We start from the raw sequence: 17,925 nt of genomic DNA, 5'->3' as shown, positions 1-17,925 counted from the left end.
TCCAAGGGATGTCAGATGAGCAACTGGACATTTGAATCTTGGGGGAGTGGCCTGTGGTCGAGATAGAAATACTATATAAGCTGGTATAACTGTGGGGTCCAAATGTTTTTTCAAGTGTCTGCTAGACATTTGTAGTTCCTCTATTGTAGATTACATACTTGTGTCCTTTACCTGTATATCTACTGAATCTCTCAGTTATTCTTAAAATTTCCTAGAAATTTAATGCAATTAAAAATGTTTAATAAAATACTAAATCATCTAATTTTCACAGCAAACCTGGTACAGGTTTTTAAATTTTTGAATATTTTATAGACAAAGAGACTGATGCTTAAAGAGATTAAATAATTTCTTTCTTTCTTTCTTTCTTTTTTTTTTTTTTTAAAGATGGGGTTTCACCATGTTGGTCAGGCTGGTCTTGAGCTCCCGACCTCAGGTGATCTGCCCACCTTGGCCTCCAAAGTGCTTGGATTACAGGCATGAACCAGTGCGCCCGGCCATTAGTAAGTGGTAGTGATAGATGCTGGATTCTATGGGACTAACGAGAGTTGTGACCTCCACAGACAAATTTAAAAATTGTCAGCATATAACAAATAAGAAAAACATATTTGTCCTCCACAAGAAAATGATGTATGCTTTATGTTCACAAAGCAAGGATACATTGTGTCTCCCAAGAGAGCTCACAAGCTGGTATGTGTAGTAAATCAGGCTTAGGAACCTGATTTCTCTGTATCAAGAGTGAATCCATCTTTCAGGAATGGACTTACATTAACCTAGTTTATGAGTCTGATTTTTAAAAGTGGAAGGTCAAATTGCAATGAGAAATCATTGTCCCAGAGACAGGGATATTTTAAAATTTGTGCAACTAGCTTTTTGTTTTCCTGGATAAAGATAATGTGTATGGAATATTTAGTAACCTTAAGCTAAGAGAACATGAGTCACCCATCTCACTTTTGGGATGACCTTTCTAGGGAAAAGCATCAATCCCAATGCCTTTATTCAGCTCATTCGCTCTCTTACTTCATCAGCCCTAACCACACCCTGTTGTCTCACGCTGAACAGCACCATTAATCTCTTTGACCTCTGCAGGCATTTATAACCCTGGCCTAATGGCTTTGCCCAAGAACCAAATACTTTGATGAATGAAAAACTCCTATGAATCATGTTTAAAACAATTTTTTTTGTGTGTGGTTGAAGTTTTTGAGATCTAAATCATGAATCATGTTTTAATAGAGAATACTGCTGTTTATCTCTGAGACCTTCTTCTTTTAAGGGTTTAAGGCTGGCCAACCCCATTTGTGATGACAGTCACTTTAGATACCTTAACAAATTCAATTAAATTACTGTCAAGTTCTGGCCCTGGGATCCAAGCTGGATCTTTAGGTCACTCCCATAATTTTATTTTGTAGTATATTAAGCCTCCAGCTTCATTAATTACTGACCATATGACCTAGCCATGCCATTGATTCCATCTGTGTTTCAGTTTCTTAATCTGTAAAATGGGAAAAAGAATATCAAAGTGATAGGATTACTGTGCAGCGCCCAGATTGTGGGAAGCACTCGGGATATGTTATTTTCGTAAGATGTCTGGCATCATTACATATTGACATTTAACATTAATGCTCAGAGTACAAACTTATCTCCGAGTTCTTAGGTGAGCCCTTAATGTAAAACCCAATGACTATAATACCAACCACAGGTGGTTTTGAAGCCAAAAAACTGAAAATAAAAAGAGGGGTAGTGGACCTTGTAGCATGAGCTTCAAACCTGGACTGAGAAGCAGTAATTCAGTATATATATATATATATATATATATATATATATATATATATATATATAAAAGTGGGAAGGGCAGAAACTTTAGGCAGTGTTTTGTTTTATCACAGGCTTCTTTTCAGCAACAGACTCTTTAGCCTGGTGAAACTCATTGGTGCCTTCTCAGAACAATGTTTTTAAAGGTACAAAATAAAATACAGAAGATTACAGAGAAATTAAATTATACTGAAAATTTTATCAAAATGTTGCAAATGAAACAACCTTTGCAAAGATTATGACAGTAAAAGAAATCTAATAGAGAATACTGCTTTTTATCTCTGATTTACTACAGATTTACTACACATTTTATCTCAATAAAGCCTGATTTACTCACATAAGCCTGATTTACTACACATTTTATCTCAAAATGGAATTGACTCCATTTTGCTTCTAACCTCCAAACTGTCCTTGGTTATTCCTGGGAACGGGCCAAACTAACTTTGGGAAGAGTTTAAGTATATGGTTTAACTTAAAAGCAAGGATGATTATAGTCCCTCCATAAAATGAACCCCTTCCTTCTTCAGGACCCAAAAACCATCTTTGTAAGTCTAATGGAAAACCGTAAGAATAGGATTATGGGAAGGGCCTGAACTCTGCTAAAATGTAGGTGTAGTTCCATAATCCCTTACAGCTCAGGGGTCATGTGGCCAGAGGTCACTAGATTTGTGACAGTCGCAATTTTTCCCATAGATTATATCACCATTGGCTGGGCACAGTGGCTCACACCTGTGATGCCAGTACTTTGGGAGGCTGAGTCAGGAGGATTGCTTGAGCCCAGGAGTTTGAGACCATCCTGGGCAACATAGTGTGACCTCTTCTCTTGAAAAATGGAAAGAAGGAAGAAAAGGAAGAAGGAAGGAAGGAAAGGTGGAAGGGAAGGAGAGAGAGAGGGAAGGAGGGAGGGAAAGAGAGAAGGAAAGAAATGGAAGGAAGGAAGAGAGAAGGAAGGAAGGAAATAAGGAAGGAAGGGAGGAAGAGAAGGAGGGAAGGAGAGGGAGGGCGGAGGGAAGAAAGAGGAAGGGAAGAAAGGGAGGGAAATAAAGAGAAGGAAGAAAGGAAACGGAAGGAAGGAAAAAAGGAAGGGAGAGAGAGGGAGGGAAGGGGAGAGAGAGGGAGGGAAGGAGAGAGGAAGGGAGGGAGGAGAGAGGGAAGAGGGAGGGAAAGAGAAAGAAGGAAGAAAAGAAACAAGGGAGGAAGAAAGGAGATTATATCATTATTGTAGAACCTAACTTTTTTTTTTTTTAAAGACAGGGTCTAGCTCTGTCACCCGAGCTGGAGTGCAGTGGTATGATCACAGCTCACTGCAGCCTTGAACTTCAGGGGTCAGAAGATCCTACTGCCTCAGTAGCTGGGACCACAGGTGCACATCACCACACTTTAATCTTTTTTATTTTGTTGGCACAGGGTCTCACCATCTTGCCCAGGCTGGTCTTGAACTCTAGGGTTCAAGAGATCCTCCTACCTTGGCTTTCCACAGTGCTTGGATTACAGGCATGAGTCACCTTGACCAACTTTGAAAATTGATTTTTTTTTAAATGTTCTTCAGACTGACCCCACCCAGACTGGTGACTCATGACTAAGCTTGTCCTGTGGCCCCACCCAGAGAAGGACTCAGAGGACTGTTTTCCACACGCGTATAATTTTATTCCCAACCATTCAGCAGCACCCAGTCCCTAATCCTCTGCCCACCACATTGTCCATAAAAATCCCTAGCCTCCCAAACTTTAGGGAGACAGATTTAGTGATAACTCCAGTTCTCCTTTGTAGAAAATTAAACTGTTTCTCTACCGCACGGTCTTGGTGAACTGATTTTGTCTGTGCAATGGGCGGGAAGAGCCCATCATGTGATTGCACAAAAACAAATTTGTTTTAGAATATTTTATATGCTTCTTTATTAACAAATTAAATAAGGAAATCTAACAAGATGTCTAATAACTATAATAGTAGGGATGAGTATAAATAATATCACAAGATATTCCTATCAGTGGTACTGTATGATAAAAAACATCTGTATTTCTATTAATGACAAAGACATAGGCATGCCTACACTACCATGGTTGGTTGTCAACTGTCATAACTGCAGAAAATGTTGAATTTCAGAGTGAATAATGATATATATTTTTTCCTATTCATACTCCTGTGGTCAATGGACCCCAGATTAAGAGCTCATGCATTAGAGGATGGTAGCACAAACATAAAAAAGACAGAATTTTTTCCTCTTTTTATTATTTATTACAAAAGTATAGAATGATTCACAAATTTGCATGTCATCCTTGCATAGGGGCCATGCCAACCTTCTCTGTATCATTCCAATTTTAGTATATGTGCCCCAAGAGAGAATTTTTTTTTTTTTTTTGAGGCAGAGTCTCACTCTGTGGCCCAGGCTGGAGTGCAGTGGTGTGATCTCGGCTCACTGCAACCTCTGTCCCCTGGACTCAAGAAATCCTCCTGCCTCAGCCTCCCAAGTAGCTGAGACTCCAGGTGCATGCCACCGTACCATCGAATTTTTGTATTTTTATGTAGAGGTGGGGTTTCACTATGTTGCCCAGGCTGGTCTCAAACCCCTGAGCTCAAGCATTCTGCCTGCCTCAGCCTCTCAAAGTGCTGTAATTACAGTCATGAGCCACCGCACCTGGCCCCAAGAGAGAATTTTTGAAGGAGGAATTGGTTAACACATTTAGCAGAAAGGTTAGATATTATAAAGATAAATGCTTATTGGATTTATTATGTAGGAACTAATCAGTGAATATTACCAGTGCAGTTTCATTAGAGAAGTTAGTGGCATCAATCAGATCGCAGTAGTTTGACGATTAATTGGCAGAGGAGAATGCAAACATGAGGAAGTGGAGAAGTAGATGAAAAGGTCACCTCTAAGGAGCTTGGCTATCTCGAGTGAAAGCAAAGGGCCACAGATAAGAAGTACATAGCCTGAGGGCGGGTTGGTTACCAAGGGGCAGGTCTGGAGATGTGCACATGCTTTGGGGAAAGAGTTGTAGAAAGGGAAAGGCTGGAGAGTCTAGACAGAGGGTCAATACGTTATGGAGAGAGACATCTGAGGGGGTAGGCAAAGGTGGGACTGAGAGGGCAGGCAAAGGAATCCACTCAACTGGAAAAAGCACATGTCTTCTGCTTAGAGCAGGGAGCAACCTGGTAGACAGACAAAAACTGAAGAGAGCAGAAAGCTGGGCAAATTCCAAAATTGAAATCTATGCCTTTGTCGTCTTCATAGCCACTAGCCCAAATGGGCATGTCCTGTGCTCTAGGTAAAGACAGTAGCGCCTAATGCCTTAAAAAAGGTGTTATATCAGGTAGGATATTTGCCTCCACAAATAACTGAAAGCCCAACATTAAGGATTTATTGTTTAACTGTATTGGCTTAAAGAATAAAGGTGACTTAATTTGTTCATTCAACTGAAAAGTCCAGAGATTCGTGGTGATCAGTGTATTAGCTGCCTTTCTCAGAGTTGTTCAGATCTGTTTGCCTCCAGGTTGTGGCTTCATTATAAAGGTGGCAGTGACGTGGTAGAGGAGTTCTGGGTGTCATCACCATACGTGAAAACCTTCAGGGCCAAGAAGCTGTTTCTTCAGAGTATGTAAGCTTCTGGTGCAAAACAGCCCAGCAGACCTCCCCTTACATCTCATTGGCCCAGACTGCTTTCCTGTTCATGAATCTTTCCACATGGCAGGGAAATCCCCTGGAAGGGACAGCTCACCAATTGCTGGGTAGGTTGCTGAACCCATCATTGACAGGAGGCACAGTATTTGGTGTGAACTGGCCATTTTCAGGCTGAGCACTGCCATGCAAGTGTGTGCTGGACATTTTGAGTTGTTAGAATGATGGCAAGTGGAGGTCAGGGATGCTAAACATCCTAAGATGTGTCTGAGAGCCCTGCAGAGCAAAGAACTAGTCAGCCCCAAGTGCCAGTTGCACCTGCTGCGAAAAAAATACTACTGGAGGGCCATACATGATGGCTCACACCTGTAATCCCAGCACTTTGGGAGGCTGAGGCAGGCAGATTGCTCGAGCTCAGGAGTTGACATCAGCCTGGGCAACATGGTTAAATCCTGTCTCTACAAAAAAATCCCCAAGTTAGCTGAGCATAGTGGCAAGCGCCTGTAGTCTCAGCTATTTGGGAGGCTGAGGCACGAGAATTGCTTGAGCCTGGGAGGCTTAGATCATGCTACTGCACTCCAACCTGGGCAACAGAGAGAGGAGTGTCTCCAAAAAAAAAAAAAAAAAAAATACTGTGTAGGCAAGAGACCCACCCTTATAGCTCACTGACTGGATGGGAGGATATGGGTGTTGAAAAACGTCTGGATGAAAGGAGGAAGCTGCAGCAGGGAAGGCAACCAACAACAGCTATTATAGATGCAGATTTTGGAGGCAGAGAGCCTGGGATTTAAAACTTGGCTCTACTACTTTCGAGCTGTGTGATCACGCAAGCTAATGAAACTTGAAAAACCTTACTTTCTTTAATAAGTAGAAAAGGAAAAATAATACTTGCTCTTAAGATTACTGAGATTAATGAGAGAATGTATGAGTCTGTCAGATATCCTGGTCCACAGAAGGGACTCAATGTCTGGTTCCCTTTGTTCTTGCTAGGATGTGCATTAGTTTACAGTGTAGCCACTTGATAGCATCTGAAGGGATCAGTACCTTGCTATTTCCAACAAATGTGTTTTGAGGTGCTAATATCTTCTAATGAGGGTGTGAGCCATCGTTTAAACCATTAGATTAGGAACATTGCAGATGTTCCCAGCACAATGTGTGTATGTCACAGATGGCTCTAATGGCAAGTCCGTGTTAATAAGCAAGAATAGACATATCAGTTTTAGCTCTGGGTTTTTATTTCCTTCTTAACTATACTGTTGCTGTTTAAAATAAATGTATGCACACATTCGCTTCTCTCCCTCTCTCTCTCTCCATATATATTTTAATATATATTTAATATATACTTCAATATATATAAAATATCTTTAAATACATATTTAAATATATTTTAATGTATGTATATTTAATATATATATTTTTAATATATATATAAACAAAAAATATATTCTTTTTTCTTATATAGATGGAGACTCATTATCTTGCTGGTCTCAAACTCCTGGGCTCAAGTGATCCTCCCGCCTTGGCCTCCTTCCTAAAGTGTTACAGGTATGAGCCATCATGTCCGACTTGTTTTATAATTAGGCAACGATGCACAAGAAAATAATCTCCATTCTGTTTTTCAGGCTGAGTGTGGTGGCTCACACCTGTAATCCTATCACTTTGGGAGGCCAAGGTGGGTGGATTGCTTGAGGTCAGGAGTACAAGATCAGCCTGACTAACATGGTGAAACCCTGTCTCTACTAAAAATACAAAAATTAGCTGGGCATGGTGGTTGGTGTCTGTAATCTCAGCTACTCAAGAGGCTGAGGCAGGATAATCACTTTAATCCAGGAGGTGGGGTTTTTAGTGAGCCAAGATTGTGCCACAGCACTCCAACCTGGGTGACAGAGCAAGACTCCGTCTCAAACAAAAAGAAAATGAATAATCTCCATTCTGATTTTTACTGCATTAGCTTTGCCTTCAAACACAGGCCATTATGGACACTGGTCGCTGTTTGGAAGTTAACTTATATATTTTTTTCTTCCAGATTCTATGTAAATTATTGATTCCTCTGGAAAAGCCTCCTCAGTTTTCCAGATTAGGTAGGTCTTTTGTTTTTGTTCTCATAGTCTTGTGTTTTTGTTGTTTATTGCTACATTACAAATCACTCCAAAATCCAGTGGTTTAAATACTAACAGGGTATCATTTCTCATAATTCTTTTGGTTGGTTGATGTATTAGTCCGTCTCACACTGCTATAAAGAACTACCTGATACTGGGTAATTTATAAGGAAAAGAGGTTTAACTGGCTCACAATTCCACGAGCTGTACAGGAAGCATGGATGGGGAGGCGCCAGGAAACTTACAGTCATGGCAGAGATGAAGGGGAAGCAGGAACGATCTTCACATTTTGGAGCAGGATAGAGAGTGTAACAACCGGATCTCATGAGAACTCACTATTACGAGAACGGCAAGGGGGAAATTCGTCCTTGTGATCCAGTCATACCCCACCAGGTCCCTTCCCCAACATTGGGAATCTCAGATTGGCAGATTTGGGTGGGGACACAGTGTCAAACCATATCAGTTAATCAGGTGGTTCTGGTTCACGGTGTGTTGTGCCAGTTGGGGTGCTGAGATAGCTGCAAGGTCACAAGTCTGGTATTTCATGCTGGCCACCTACTGGGAGTTCAGCAGGGGTTTTTGGCCAGGCTCCTTTGTTAACTCTTACGTGGACCTCTGTATGTGGCTGCTTGGGCTTCCTCCACAGGCTGGCAACTGGATTCTAAGAAAGTGCATTCCAAGAGGCCTAATCCTATGTGCAAGTTCATCAAACTTCTGCTTACTCTATGTTTGGAATGTCCCAATGGTGAAAGTTAATTGTATGGCCAAACCTAGTGTCAACGTGAAAGGGGATTACTCAAGGGCAAAATACCTGAAGGCATGATTCCCTGAGGCCACCAAAGTCTATCACATCTAGTGAATCTTTCCTTTATAAGACTCAACATTGTTTCCAATTACGTATTTGTGTTATTTAGTATCTCTATCTCTTAATAGACACTAAAATCCATGAAAACAGAAACCTTTTTGTATTTTGTTAAGCATTGTGGAATGGAACCTAAAATGCAATTTAAAAGTTCTGAAGAGGCCCAAGTGGCTGAGAAACTAACAATAGACACCATCATGCAGGGCTTGCAGTAGGAATTGTTCAAAACTGGTCTGTCCAGTGTTGGCTGATTCACACTATAGAGTTCCAAGTATGCTGCGCTCCCTCTCCCAGCATGGGAGAGGGGACCGGAGTACGTCTCTCTTACCTCAAGTCAAGTAAGAGGATTTAAAAATGACTTGGAAAACTTAATATATATGGCTCTTGGATTTGGGGACACTATCAAGGGAGATTGGGGTCAGTCATATGGCCAAGGGTTTAATCAATCATGCCTTCATAATGAGACCTCAATAAAAGCTCTGGACACCTAGGCTTGGAGGAGCTTCCTGGTTGATGAATACAGTGAAGTGCTGGGAGGATGATGCTCCCTGACTCCTCCAGGGAAGGGCACTGAGGATCTGTGTTCCCTCCCAGACCTTGCCCTACGTAATCTTTTATTTTTAAAATTTTTACGGTTTTTAAAAATATCTTGATACCTATGTGTATTCTTCACAATAAAACTATTATATCATATATAACATGTTTCTGAGTTCTGTGAGTCATTGTGGTGAATTACCAAACCTGAAATGGTTGTGGGAACCCAATTTCCCTTTTTCTCTCCAGCCCACTGCAACTATGAATATAATTTTCTATCCTAGTTTTATCTTTTTCAGAATGTTGTAGAAACGGAATCATATAGTATGTAGCTCTGTGTGTGTGTGTGTGTGTGTGTGTGTGTGTTTGTGTGTATGTGTGTGTGTGTCTGTGTGTCTGTGTGGCTCTTTTTCACTTAAAATTAGGCTTTTGCAATACATTCATGTTGTTTAATGTACTAGTAGTTCATTTCTACTCATTGATGGGTAGTGTTTCATTTTGTGGATGTACCACAAGTGGTTTATCCATTCGCCAGTAGATACATATTTGAGTTGTTTCTGGTTTTCGGCAATCATTCGTAAAGCTGTTATAAACATTCATGTGCAGATCTTTTGTGTTGACCTATATTTTCATTTGTCTTGGATAAATTCCTAAGAGTGAGGTTGCTGGGTCCTATGGTAAGTACATGTTTAGTAGTAAAAGGCTGCCAAACTGTTCTGTCGTGGGCAGATCTATGCAAACGTACACCAAAGTCCAAAAAAGAGGCTGACAAATTCAGTTTTTTAGAAAGAACCATTTAATAGGAACTTACAAGCAGAAGCCTTTGCTGCGTTTGGGGCAGCAGAGAGAGAGAAGGTGGATCCTGGTACCATTATACCCAAGACCCAGGGCTTAGGTACCATAGAAGGGGGTGTTTCAGAGGAATGTATAGGACAATTGAGGTATGACAGCATCAAGGTTGTTTGATCTAAGGACAGGATTTACAGTGGGTACCTGCTCTTACAAGAAGAACAGTCGATAAACTGGCACACTTAGTGGCCTTTCCAGACGGGGTTAATCAGAAGCCAACATGGTGGATTAACTTTTAAGATGGAGTTGCTTTAGCGTGCACACAAACTGTTTTCCGAAGTGCTGCTACCATGTTTTGTTCCTACCGGTAATGTAGGCGAGCTCTAGTTGCTCCACATCTTCATCAGAATTTAAACAAAATTAGCCATTCTAGGCCGGGCACGGTGGCTCACATCGGTAATACCAGTACTTTGAGAGGCCGAGGCAGGCAGATCATTTGAGGTCAGGAGTTTGAAAACAGCCTGGCCAACATGGTGAAATGTTGTCTTTACTAAAAATACAAAAACTAGCCAGGGGTGGTGGCACACACCTGTAATCCCAGCTACTCAGGAAACTGAGGCAGGAGAATTGCTTGAATCTGGGAGACCAAGGTTACAGTGAGCAGAGATCATGCCTCTACACTCCAAACTGGGCAACAGGGTGAGACTCCATCTCAAAAAAAAAGTTAGCCATTCTAGTACGTGAGAAGTGGTAGCTCATGGTGGTTGTAATTTGCATCTCCTTATGCCATTAACATCTTTTCTGTGATAAAAATGCCTGTACAAATATTTTGTCATTTTTTTCTGGGGGGGGGAAGTTATTTGTCCTATTATTAAATGCAATCTTATTTTTATAATTATGTAAACAGACTCAAGGATAATCCAGATTTGGAGAGCTTAAACTGATACAATTGGGGAAGCTCTCTTTAGAAAAAGACTATAGAATTATTTATATAAATAAATAAATTATTTAATAAATTATTTTTATAAATAAATATCTCTTGGTATGCATTTATTTTGTTTTGTTTTAGAGATCTGGTATTGCTATACTGCCCAGACTGGACTTGAACTCCTAGGACCAAGGGATCCTGCCATCTCAGATTCCCAAGTAACTGGGATTACAGACACGAGCCATCATGCCTGGCTCTCTCTCAGTGTATTGAAGTGCTCCATGCAAGTGAGGAGCCCAAAGCTTAATTTTCATTAGCTTCATGGTAAATCTGCCCCAGATAGAACATAATTGGTTTACCTAACATCCTATTGTTGTACACTGAAGTTGTTTCTTTTTTTCTCTTTTTAAAAACTTTTTAATTTTGAGTTTCTTACCCATTAAAACCCATATTCGGATGAATAGCTTATAACTAAATCTTGACATAGATATATATTCACTTCCTTGAGATAATTTTCTAGTAGTAGAATAGCTGGGTCAAATGATATGATCGAATTAAAAACTTTTGCCACAAAAATTCATGTAATTTACAGTTCTTCTAACAGTATATGTGTATCCCTTTCACACTCACCAATTCTGATCACCATCTTTACTTTTGTTTTCTAATGATTCCATCTCCATTTGACTTCACTCAAGTTTCTACCTCTACTATGTCACTGAAACTGCTTGGTACATTACCAAAGACCAAAGACCAAATCCAGTGAGTTCTTTTCACTTTTCATCTTCTCATTTCTGCATCATTTCATATTGTTGACCATTGTAGCATTCTGGGGGAAAGAGCAGGTGTGATGTCTGCGGTTCTTCTGGGGCCTCTGGGGTCACCCTCCTTGCCCTGCTGACCTGGCCCTCTCTTGTTTTGCCTCACCCTAAGAACCATAATCCTAGGGTTCTTCCTGGACTCTTTTTTCCTTTTCCTTCCCTTCCTACCTACCTATCTGTGCTGGCTAATTTTATAGATCAGTTTGACCAGTCTGTGTCACTGCTCTACTTTAAGGTAATGCCTGCCATCCCAAGCTGCGAAGCAGGCTATTTTTTGCATATTGATGGTACTGTTAAACTGAATGTCATGGCCCTTGTGAAAGGATGATATGCAAGTTCATAAAAGTGTTCCATATTTGGCCAGGCGCGGTGGCTCACGCCTGTAACCCCAGCACTTTGGGAGGCCGAGGCAGGTGGATCACGAAGTCAAGAGATTGAGACCATCCTGGTTAACATGGTGAAACTCCGTCTCTACTAAAAATACAAAAAATTAGCTGGGCATGGTGGCGCGTGCCTGTAATCCCAGCTACTCAGGAGGCTGAGGCAGGAGAATTGCCTGAACCCAGGAGGCGGAGGTTGCGGTGAGCTGAGATCGCGCCATTGCACTCCAGCCTGGGTAACAAGAGTGAAACTCCGTCTTAAAAAAAAAAAAAAAGTGTTCCATTTTTCATAAATAACATTTTTGAATTAAAATTATTTAAAAAAAAATAAACTGAATGTGTTCTCTGCTATCTTCACCCAAAATATCCAACCAGTGACCATTTACTCATCTTTCAAGACTCAGAAGCCAGCTCTGGTACCAAGCCTTTTCTGATCGCCCAGGTAAAATCAGTATTTCTGATACTAACTTTTTTGTTTGTTTGTTTTTTAGAGACAGGGTCGTACTCTGTTACCCAGGCTGGAGGGAGTAGCACAATCATAGTTAACTGCAGCCTTGTATTTCTGGGCTCCAGTGATACTACCACCTCAGCCTCCTAAGTACCTAGGACTACAGGTGTGTCACTACATCTGGCTAATTTTAAAATTATTTTTATTTTTTGAAAAGACCAGTATGGTAGTATAATTTCCTTAAATTTATTATAGAGATAGGATTTTGCTATGTTGCCTAGGCTGGTCTTGACCTCCTGGCCTCCAGCAATTCTCCATCCTTGGCCTCCCAAAGTGCTGGGATTATAGTTGTGAGCCACCAAGCCCAGCCCCCAGACTCACTTTGAACGTAGCATCTGAAACACTTTATTGCACTTATTTATTTACATGTGTGGCATCTAAATAAATAGCAAATAATTCCTGATTAGACTGGGAATTTTCACTTTTATATCCTGAGTACCCAGCATAGAGTCTGACTCAATACAGATGTGTATTTGTGCTTGATGAATAAGCAAATGAATTAATTATTGTGGAAACAGCATTGTTCTAGGAATTCAATTACACAAGTACACTCCTGGATCAACCTATTTACTTATTAATTTACTTGCTTTACAGGTAGCCTTGAGATTCACTGGAAAGAAGCTGGTAAAAACATGAGCAAGTGACAGAATTTGCGACAGTCATGTGGGCAGAATGTATTGTGACTGTCACGTGCGTCTCCAAAAATAATTTGTTATTAATATTCATCTTATGACAAGTAATCCACATTGTGTTGATGTCAAAAGGTTCGAATTCCTAAAAGAGCTGAGACTAAGAGTAATTCACGTTGCAAAAGTAATACGTACCTGCTTGCTGCTGATCTGGAGAGACTGAAAGCAGAAACTATGTATAAACATAAGTCAGGGAGGCTGGACACGGTGGCTCATGCCTGTAATCCTGTTAGCAGTGGCGAATCTGTGTGGGTCTGCAGCAACTCGATTCTTACCTCCTAAAAGGAAAAAATTCAGGGGATATAAGGCAGAGGCAGAGACTGAGACAAGCTTTAGAGCAGGAGTGAAAGTGTAATAAAAAGTTTTACAGCAGGAACAAAAGGAAGTAAAGTACTCTTGGAAGAGGGCCAAGTGGGCAACTTGAGAGATCCAAGTGCATGGTCCGGACCCTTGATTTGTGGTTGTAAACATTGGCATGGGCATGGTTCTGGGGCTCTGTGTCTCTCCTCCCTTGATTTTTCCTTGGGGTAAGCTGTCTGCATGTGCAGTGGCCTGCCAGCCTTTGAGAAGGGCCACATGCGCAGTGTGTTTACTGAAGTTGTGTACATGTTCATTTGTGGCATTTTTCCCTCAGCAGTTGAGTGTTTTTAGATATACCAGTTAGACTCCTCCATTTTGCTTTTTGGCACGCATATTTGAGCCCACTTGCCTAACTCCTGAGATCTTATTGGGAAGCTGCTGATAACCAGCTTCAGGTGTTTCTATCTACTGGGAGACCGCCCTTCCCTGGCACCAGCTGCAACTAATTATTATTTCAGAGAGGCAGTTTAACAACTGCCTGACCAATACCTGGTGGTCGCCTGACGTATCTGGGGACTGGGAGGCACTCATGCCTTGCTCATGTCTGCCTAGCTACCTAAAAATCTCAGCAGTTTGGGAGGTTGAGTCCAGAGGATCACTTGAGCCCAGGAGTTCCAAGATCAGTCTGGGCAACATAGTGAGACCCTATCTCTACAAAAAAAATTAAAAAATTTGCTGGGCATCGTTGCATATACCTGTGGTCCCAGCTACTTGGGAGGCTGAGGTAGGAGGACCGCTTGAGCCTGGGAGATGGGGGCTACAGTGAGCCTGATTGCACCACTGCATTCTAGCCTGGATGACAGAATGAGACACTGTCTCGGAGGAGGGGATGGGGAAAGTCAGGGAGCTGCATCCTGTCATGGTGAAACTGACATCAGCTTCTATATTACACAGTCTGGCAAGTGGTATAGCGCTGAGAAGGAACTTCGCCTTGACTCTCACAAACCTGGAGAGGCAAAGTATAGCCTTGTGCCTCCATACATGGTGCATGGTAATGAGGCTGCCCCAGCATTGATAATTATCCAGAAACCCCGAGTAGCTCTTGGGTTTCCTGAATCCATCCTAGGCCTTCAGGTAAATCTGTTTAAGAAAAAACTTGCAGCTGGGTGTGGTGGCTCACACTCTAATCCCAGCACTTTGGGAGGCCAAGTCAGGAAGATCACTTAAGCCCAGGAGTTTGAGACCAGCCTAGGAAAAATAGTGAGACCTATTTCTACAAAAATATTTAAAAATTAGCCAGGCATGGTGGCGTGTGCCTGAGGTCGGAAAATCGCTTGAGCCCGGGAGGTTGAAGCTGCAGTGAACTGTGATTGTTCCACTGCACGCCAGCCTGAGTGATAGAATGAGACCTTGTCTCAAACAAACAAACAAAAAAACCAACCTTGCATTCAACCTGTCCCCCAACTTAACCACTAGGGGAAAACAAGTGAAAATAAAAGGTAGGATTCTCAACTAATCTTTGTTTTCATTCCTTTTACTTGGTGGCACAATTTTCCTGAAAGATTAAACGCCTTCTTGAAGCATGGGTCAGAATGTCTCCCTTTCTTCCAGGAGTCTTATGGTTTATGCTTAGATATTCCATAACAACCATCCCGGTGATGATGGCGGCAACAGCACCACAGGAGCAGCAGTCACTGTTTTCTGGGCACTGGACTAATCATTTTGCCTGCATTACCTCAAGCAGTACCCCTATGTAATACATATTTTTATATATCCACTTTACAGATGAATAACCAACTCAACTAGATGAGGAAATTGGCCGAAGCTGTACAACTAGTAAGTGACAGAGGTGTGAAATGAACCCAGCTGCGTCTGGCTCTAAATTCCTCTAAACCACGTAGTCTTCTCTATGTCTCCTGAACTCTAATGATTCTGTAGCATATACTCTAAAATTTATATTGATGGTTTTACATTTCTTCAAATATTTGAGTTGACCGAACAAATTTATGGGCATAGTCATGTACAATGATAAGAAAATGTATAACAACTTGAAAAAATATGTCCTTGGATTCTTCTTTTTTTTTTCTTCGAGACGTAGTTTCGCTCTTGTTACCCGGGCTGGAGTGCAATGGCGCGATCTCGGCTCACTGCAACCTCTGTCTCCTGGGTTCAGGCAATTCTCCTGCCTCAGCCTCCTGAGTAGCTGGGATTACAGGCACGCGCCACCATGCCCAGCTAATTTTTTTTTGTATTTTTTTTTGTATTTTTTTTTTTTTTTTTTTAGTAGAGACGGGGTTTCACCATGTTGACCAGGATGGTCTCGATCTCTTGACCTCGTGATCCACCCGCCTCAGCCTCCCAAAGTGCTGGGATTACAGGCTTGAGCCACCGCACCCGGCCTTGATTCTTCTAATTAAAAAAAAACAATTCACCAGGCATGGTGGCTCACACCTATAATCTCGGCACTGTGGGAGACTGAGGCGGGTGGATCACTTGAGTGCAGGGGTTTGAGACCACCATGGGCACCAGATTGAGACCTTATCTCTACCAATAATTTAAAAATTAGCTGGGCCTGGTGGTGTGCTCCTGTAGTCCGCTCAAGTCCCACTGGGTGGCTGAGGTGAGAGGACTGCTTAAGCCAGGTTAAGGCTATAGTGCGCACTGATCATGCTATTGTTTTCCAGCCTGGGTTGGGTGAGACATAGCAAGATGCTGACTCAAACCAAAAAAAAAAAAAAAAAAAAAAAAAAAGAAAGAAAAGAAAAAAAAATCCAGCCAACCAATCCAATCCACAGACAAAAACCTCTGAGGGGCTGAACACAGTGGCTCACGCCTGTAATCCCATCACTTTCGGAGGCAGAGGTGGATGGATCACCTGAGGTCAGGAGTTCGACACCAGCCTGGCCAACATGGCAAAACCCCATCTCTACTACAAATACAGAAATTCGCCAGGCATGGTGTTGCACAGCTGTAGTCTCAGTTACTCAGGAGGCTGAGGCAGGAGAATCGCTTGAACCCAGAAGGGGGAGGTTGAAGTGAGCCAAGATGCTGCCACTGCACTACAGCCTGGGCGACAGAGTGAGACCCCATCTCAGAACAACAACAACAACAACAACAACAAGAACAACAAAACAAAAACACAAAAAACCTCTTAGGTTGGTTTTTGTCCTAAGCAGAACTACGTTCTAAATATTGGTGGAACGGCAGGTTCTCGGATGTGTGAGTCGTCTGGTGAGTCATTTTTCACCGCCGATGTGTACTTCATTCCCAAATTCCTTATCAGTTAGAGCTTAGAGCATGAACTTTGAAAGTCTTAAATTATTTACCATATGTCTCACTGGTTGATCAGATGAATATTTTTCCTGGCATTGGTTCTGACCAACCACTGCTTCATACATGTTAAGTTTCCAGTGAGGTTGTTTATCCTCCTACTTCTACAACTTTGTTTCTTCTAAGCTGTCTCTTACTAAATGCGTCAGGGTTTTTTGTTTGTTTGCTTAGTCCTTTTCTCAGGTTTAATGATCCTTTCCTGCCAGCATGTATGAATCATGGATAATGACAAGCCTGGAAGGTGTAGGAAATACGTTCTTGCTTTCATCCTGGTGTGATTGTTACAGCAGTGACTGGGGGTCAGCCCTCCCACCTACACCCCCTTGCTGTAAGGATACCTGACTTTTTTGTTGAAATCATAAAATCTGCCGAGTTATGGGCATTAGATGGCAGTGGGAAAGATTAAGCTTATTCTCTGCCTAAACATCTTTTTAATCAAGTGAGAGACAGTTCAGCCAGAAGGAAGTGGTGGTATGGAGAAGCCGGTGGGGCCAGCTATTACTTCCAGCCTTGGGAATGATAAATACCTCCAGGTGCCTACACTCCCGACTCATCTTTATCTCTTTGAAATTGATATCCTGGTTCCAGATACCTGCTACCATTCATGACTGGCTCAGAATTCTCAGAGGATCTGATCACAAAATTTGCCCTCAGGCAGAGCCTTAGCCGGCAATTGTGGCAGTTGGCGCAAAAAAAGTATAAGACCTTCCTCAAGTTAGTTTTGCAATTTTGGGCTGGGCACAGTAGCTCATGCCTGTAATCTCACCACTTTGTAAGGCCAAGGCAGGAGAATTCCTTGAGCTCAGGAATTTGAGACCGGACTGGGCCACCTAGTGAGACCTTGTCTCTATTCATATATTTAAAATATAATTAAAAATAAAAATAAAGGCAATTTTATAATTTTAACTAATCATTCTTACTGATTAGGTACTGACATTTATACAATCACTATTTAAAGTGGTGTGCTTGCTACCTTTAGGGGGTCTGGGACAAAGCTTTGTCACCCCGCCATTTCTGTGTGTCCCTGTGCTGGTCTCTGATGTGCAACTTCAGTCTCCTTTAGCAACCAGGATTGGTTACTCCCACCCCCAGGGAGTGCTGTCTTCAGCAGCCCTTTGCCATCAGTCCCTTCAGAGCAACCTCAGCTGAGGAGAGCCTCATTTTCCCGGACGGTGCTTCCATCCTAACAAGGTGCATATCTGACTAATGGACCCCAGAGTATAAAGTCCTCCTCTCTTTTTTAAAAAAATTTATTCATTATAC

The 17,925-nt window shown here is 41.8% G+C and overlaps 1 long non-coding RNA gene and 1 other non-coding gene across 2 annotated transcripts in view; one reads left to right on the top strand and one right to left on the bottom strand.

The window, feature by feature from the left end:
- Positions 1-15,335, top strand: part of LOC141581426 (uncharacterized) — a 29,231-nt gene extending 13,896 nt beyond the window's left edge. Inside the window, exons 2-4 of the long non-coding RNA XR_012514014.1 lie at positions 6,888-6,970; positions 7,452-7,506; positions 15,118-15,335. This is a non-coding gene — a long non-coding RNA (uncharacterized LOC141581426). The remainder of the gene's footprint in view (positions 1-6,887; positions 6,971-7,451; positions 7,507-15,117) is intronic.
- Positions 4,049-4,152, bottom strand: LOC120362393 (U6 spliceosomal RNA). The gene has a single exon (XR_005578309.1). It is a non-coding gene; the product is annotated as a U6 spliceosomal RNA (small nuclear RNA).
- Positions 15,336-17,925: the final 2,590 nt, after the last annotated feature.

Source organism: Saimiri boliviensis, chromosome 15 (assembly GCF_048565385.1).
Source record: "Saimiri boliviensis isolate mSaiBol1 chromosome 15, mSaiBol1.pri, whole genome shotgun sequence".
In the NCBI taxonomy this organism is placed as follows: domain Eukaryota; kingdom Metazoa; phylum Chordata; class Mammalia; order Primates; family Cebidae; genus Saimiri; species Saimiri boliviensis.
Note: the sequence above shows the minus strand (reverse complement) of the source record. Positions and strands in the feature narration are given on the sequence as shown.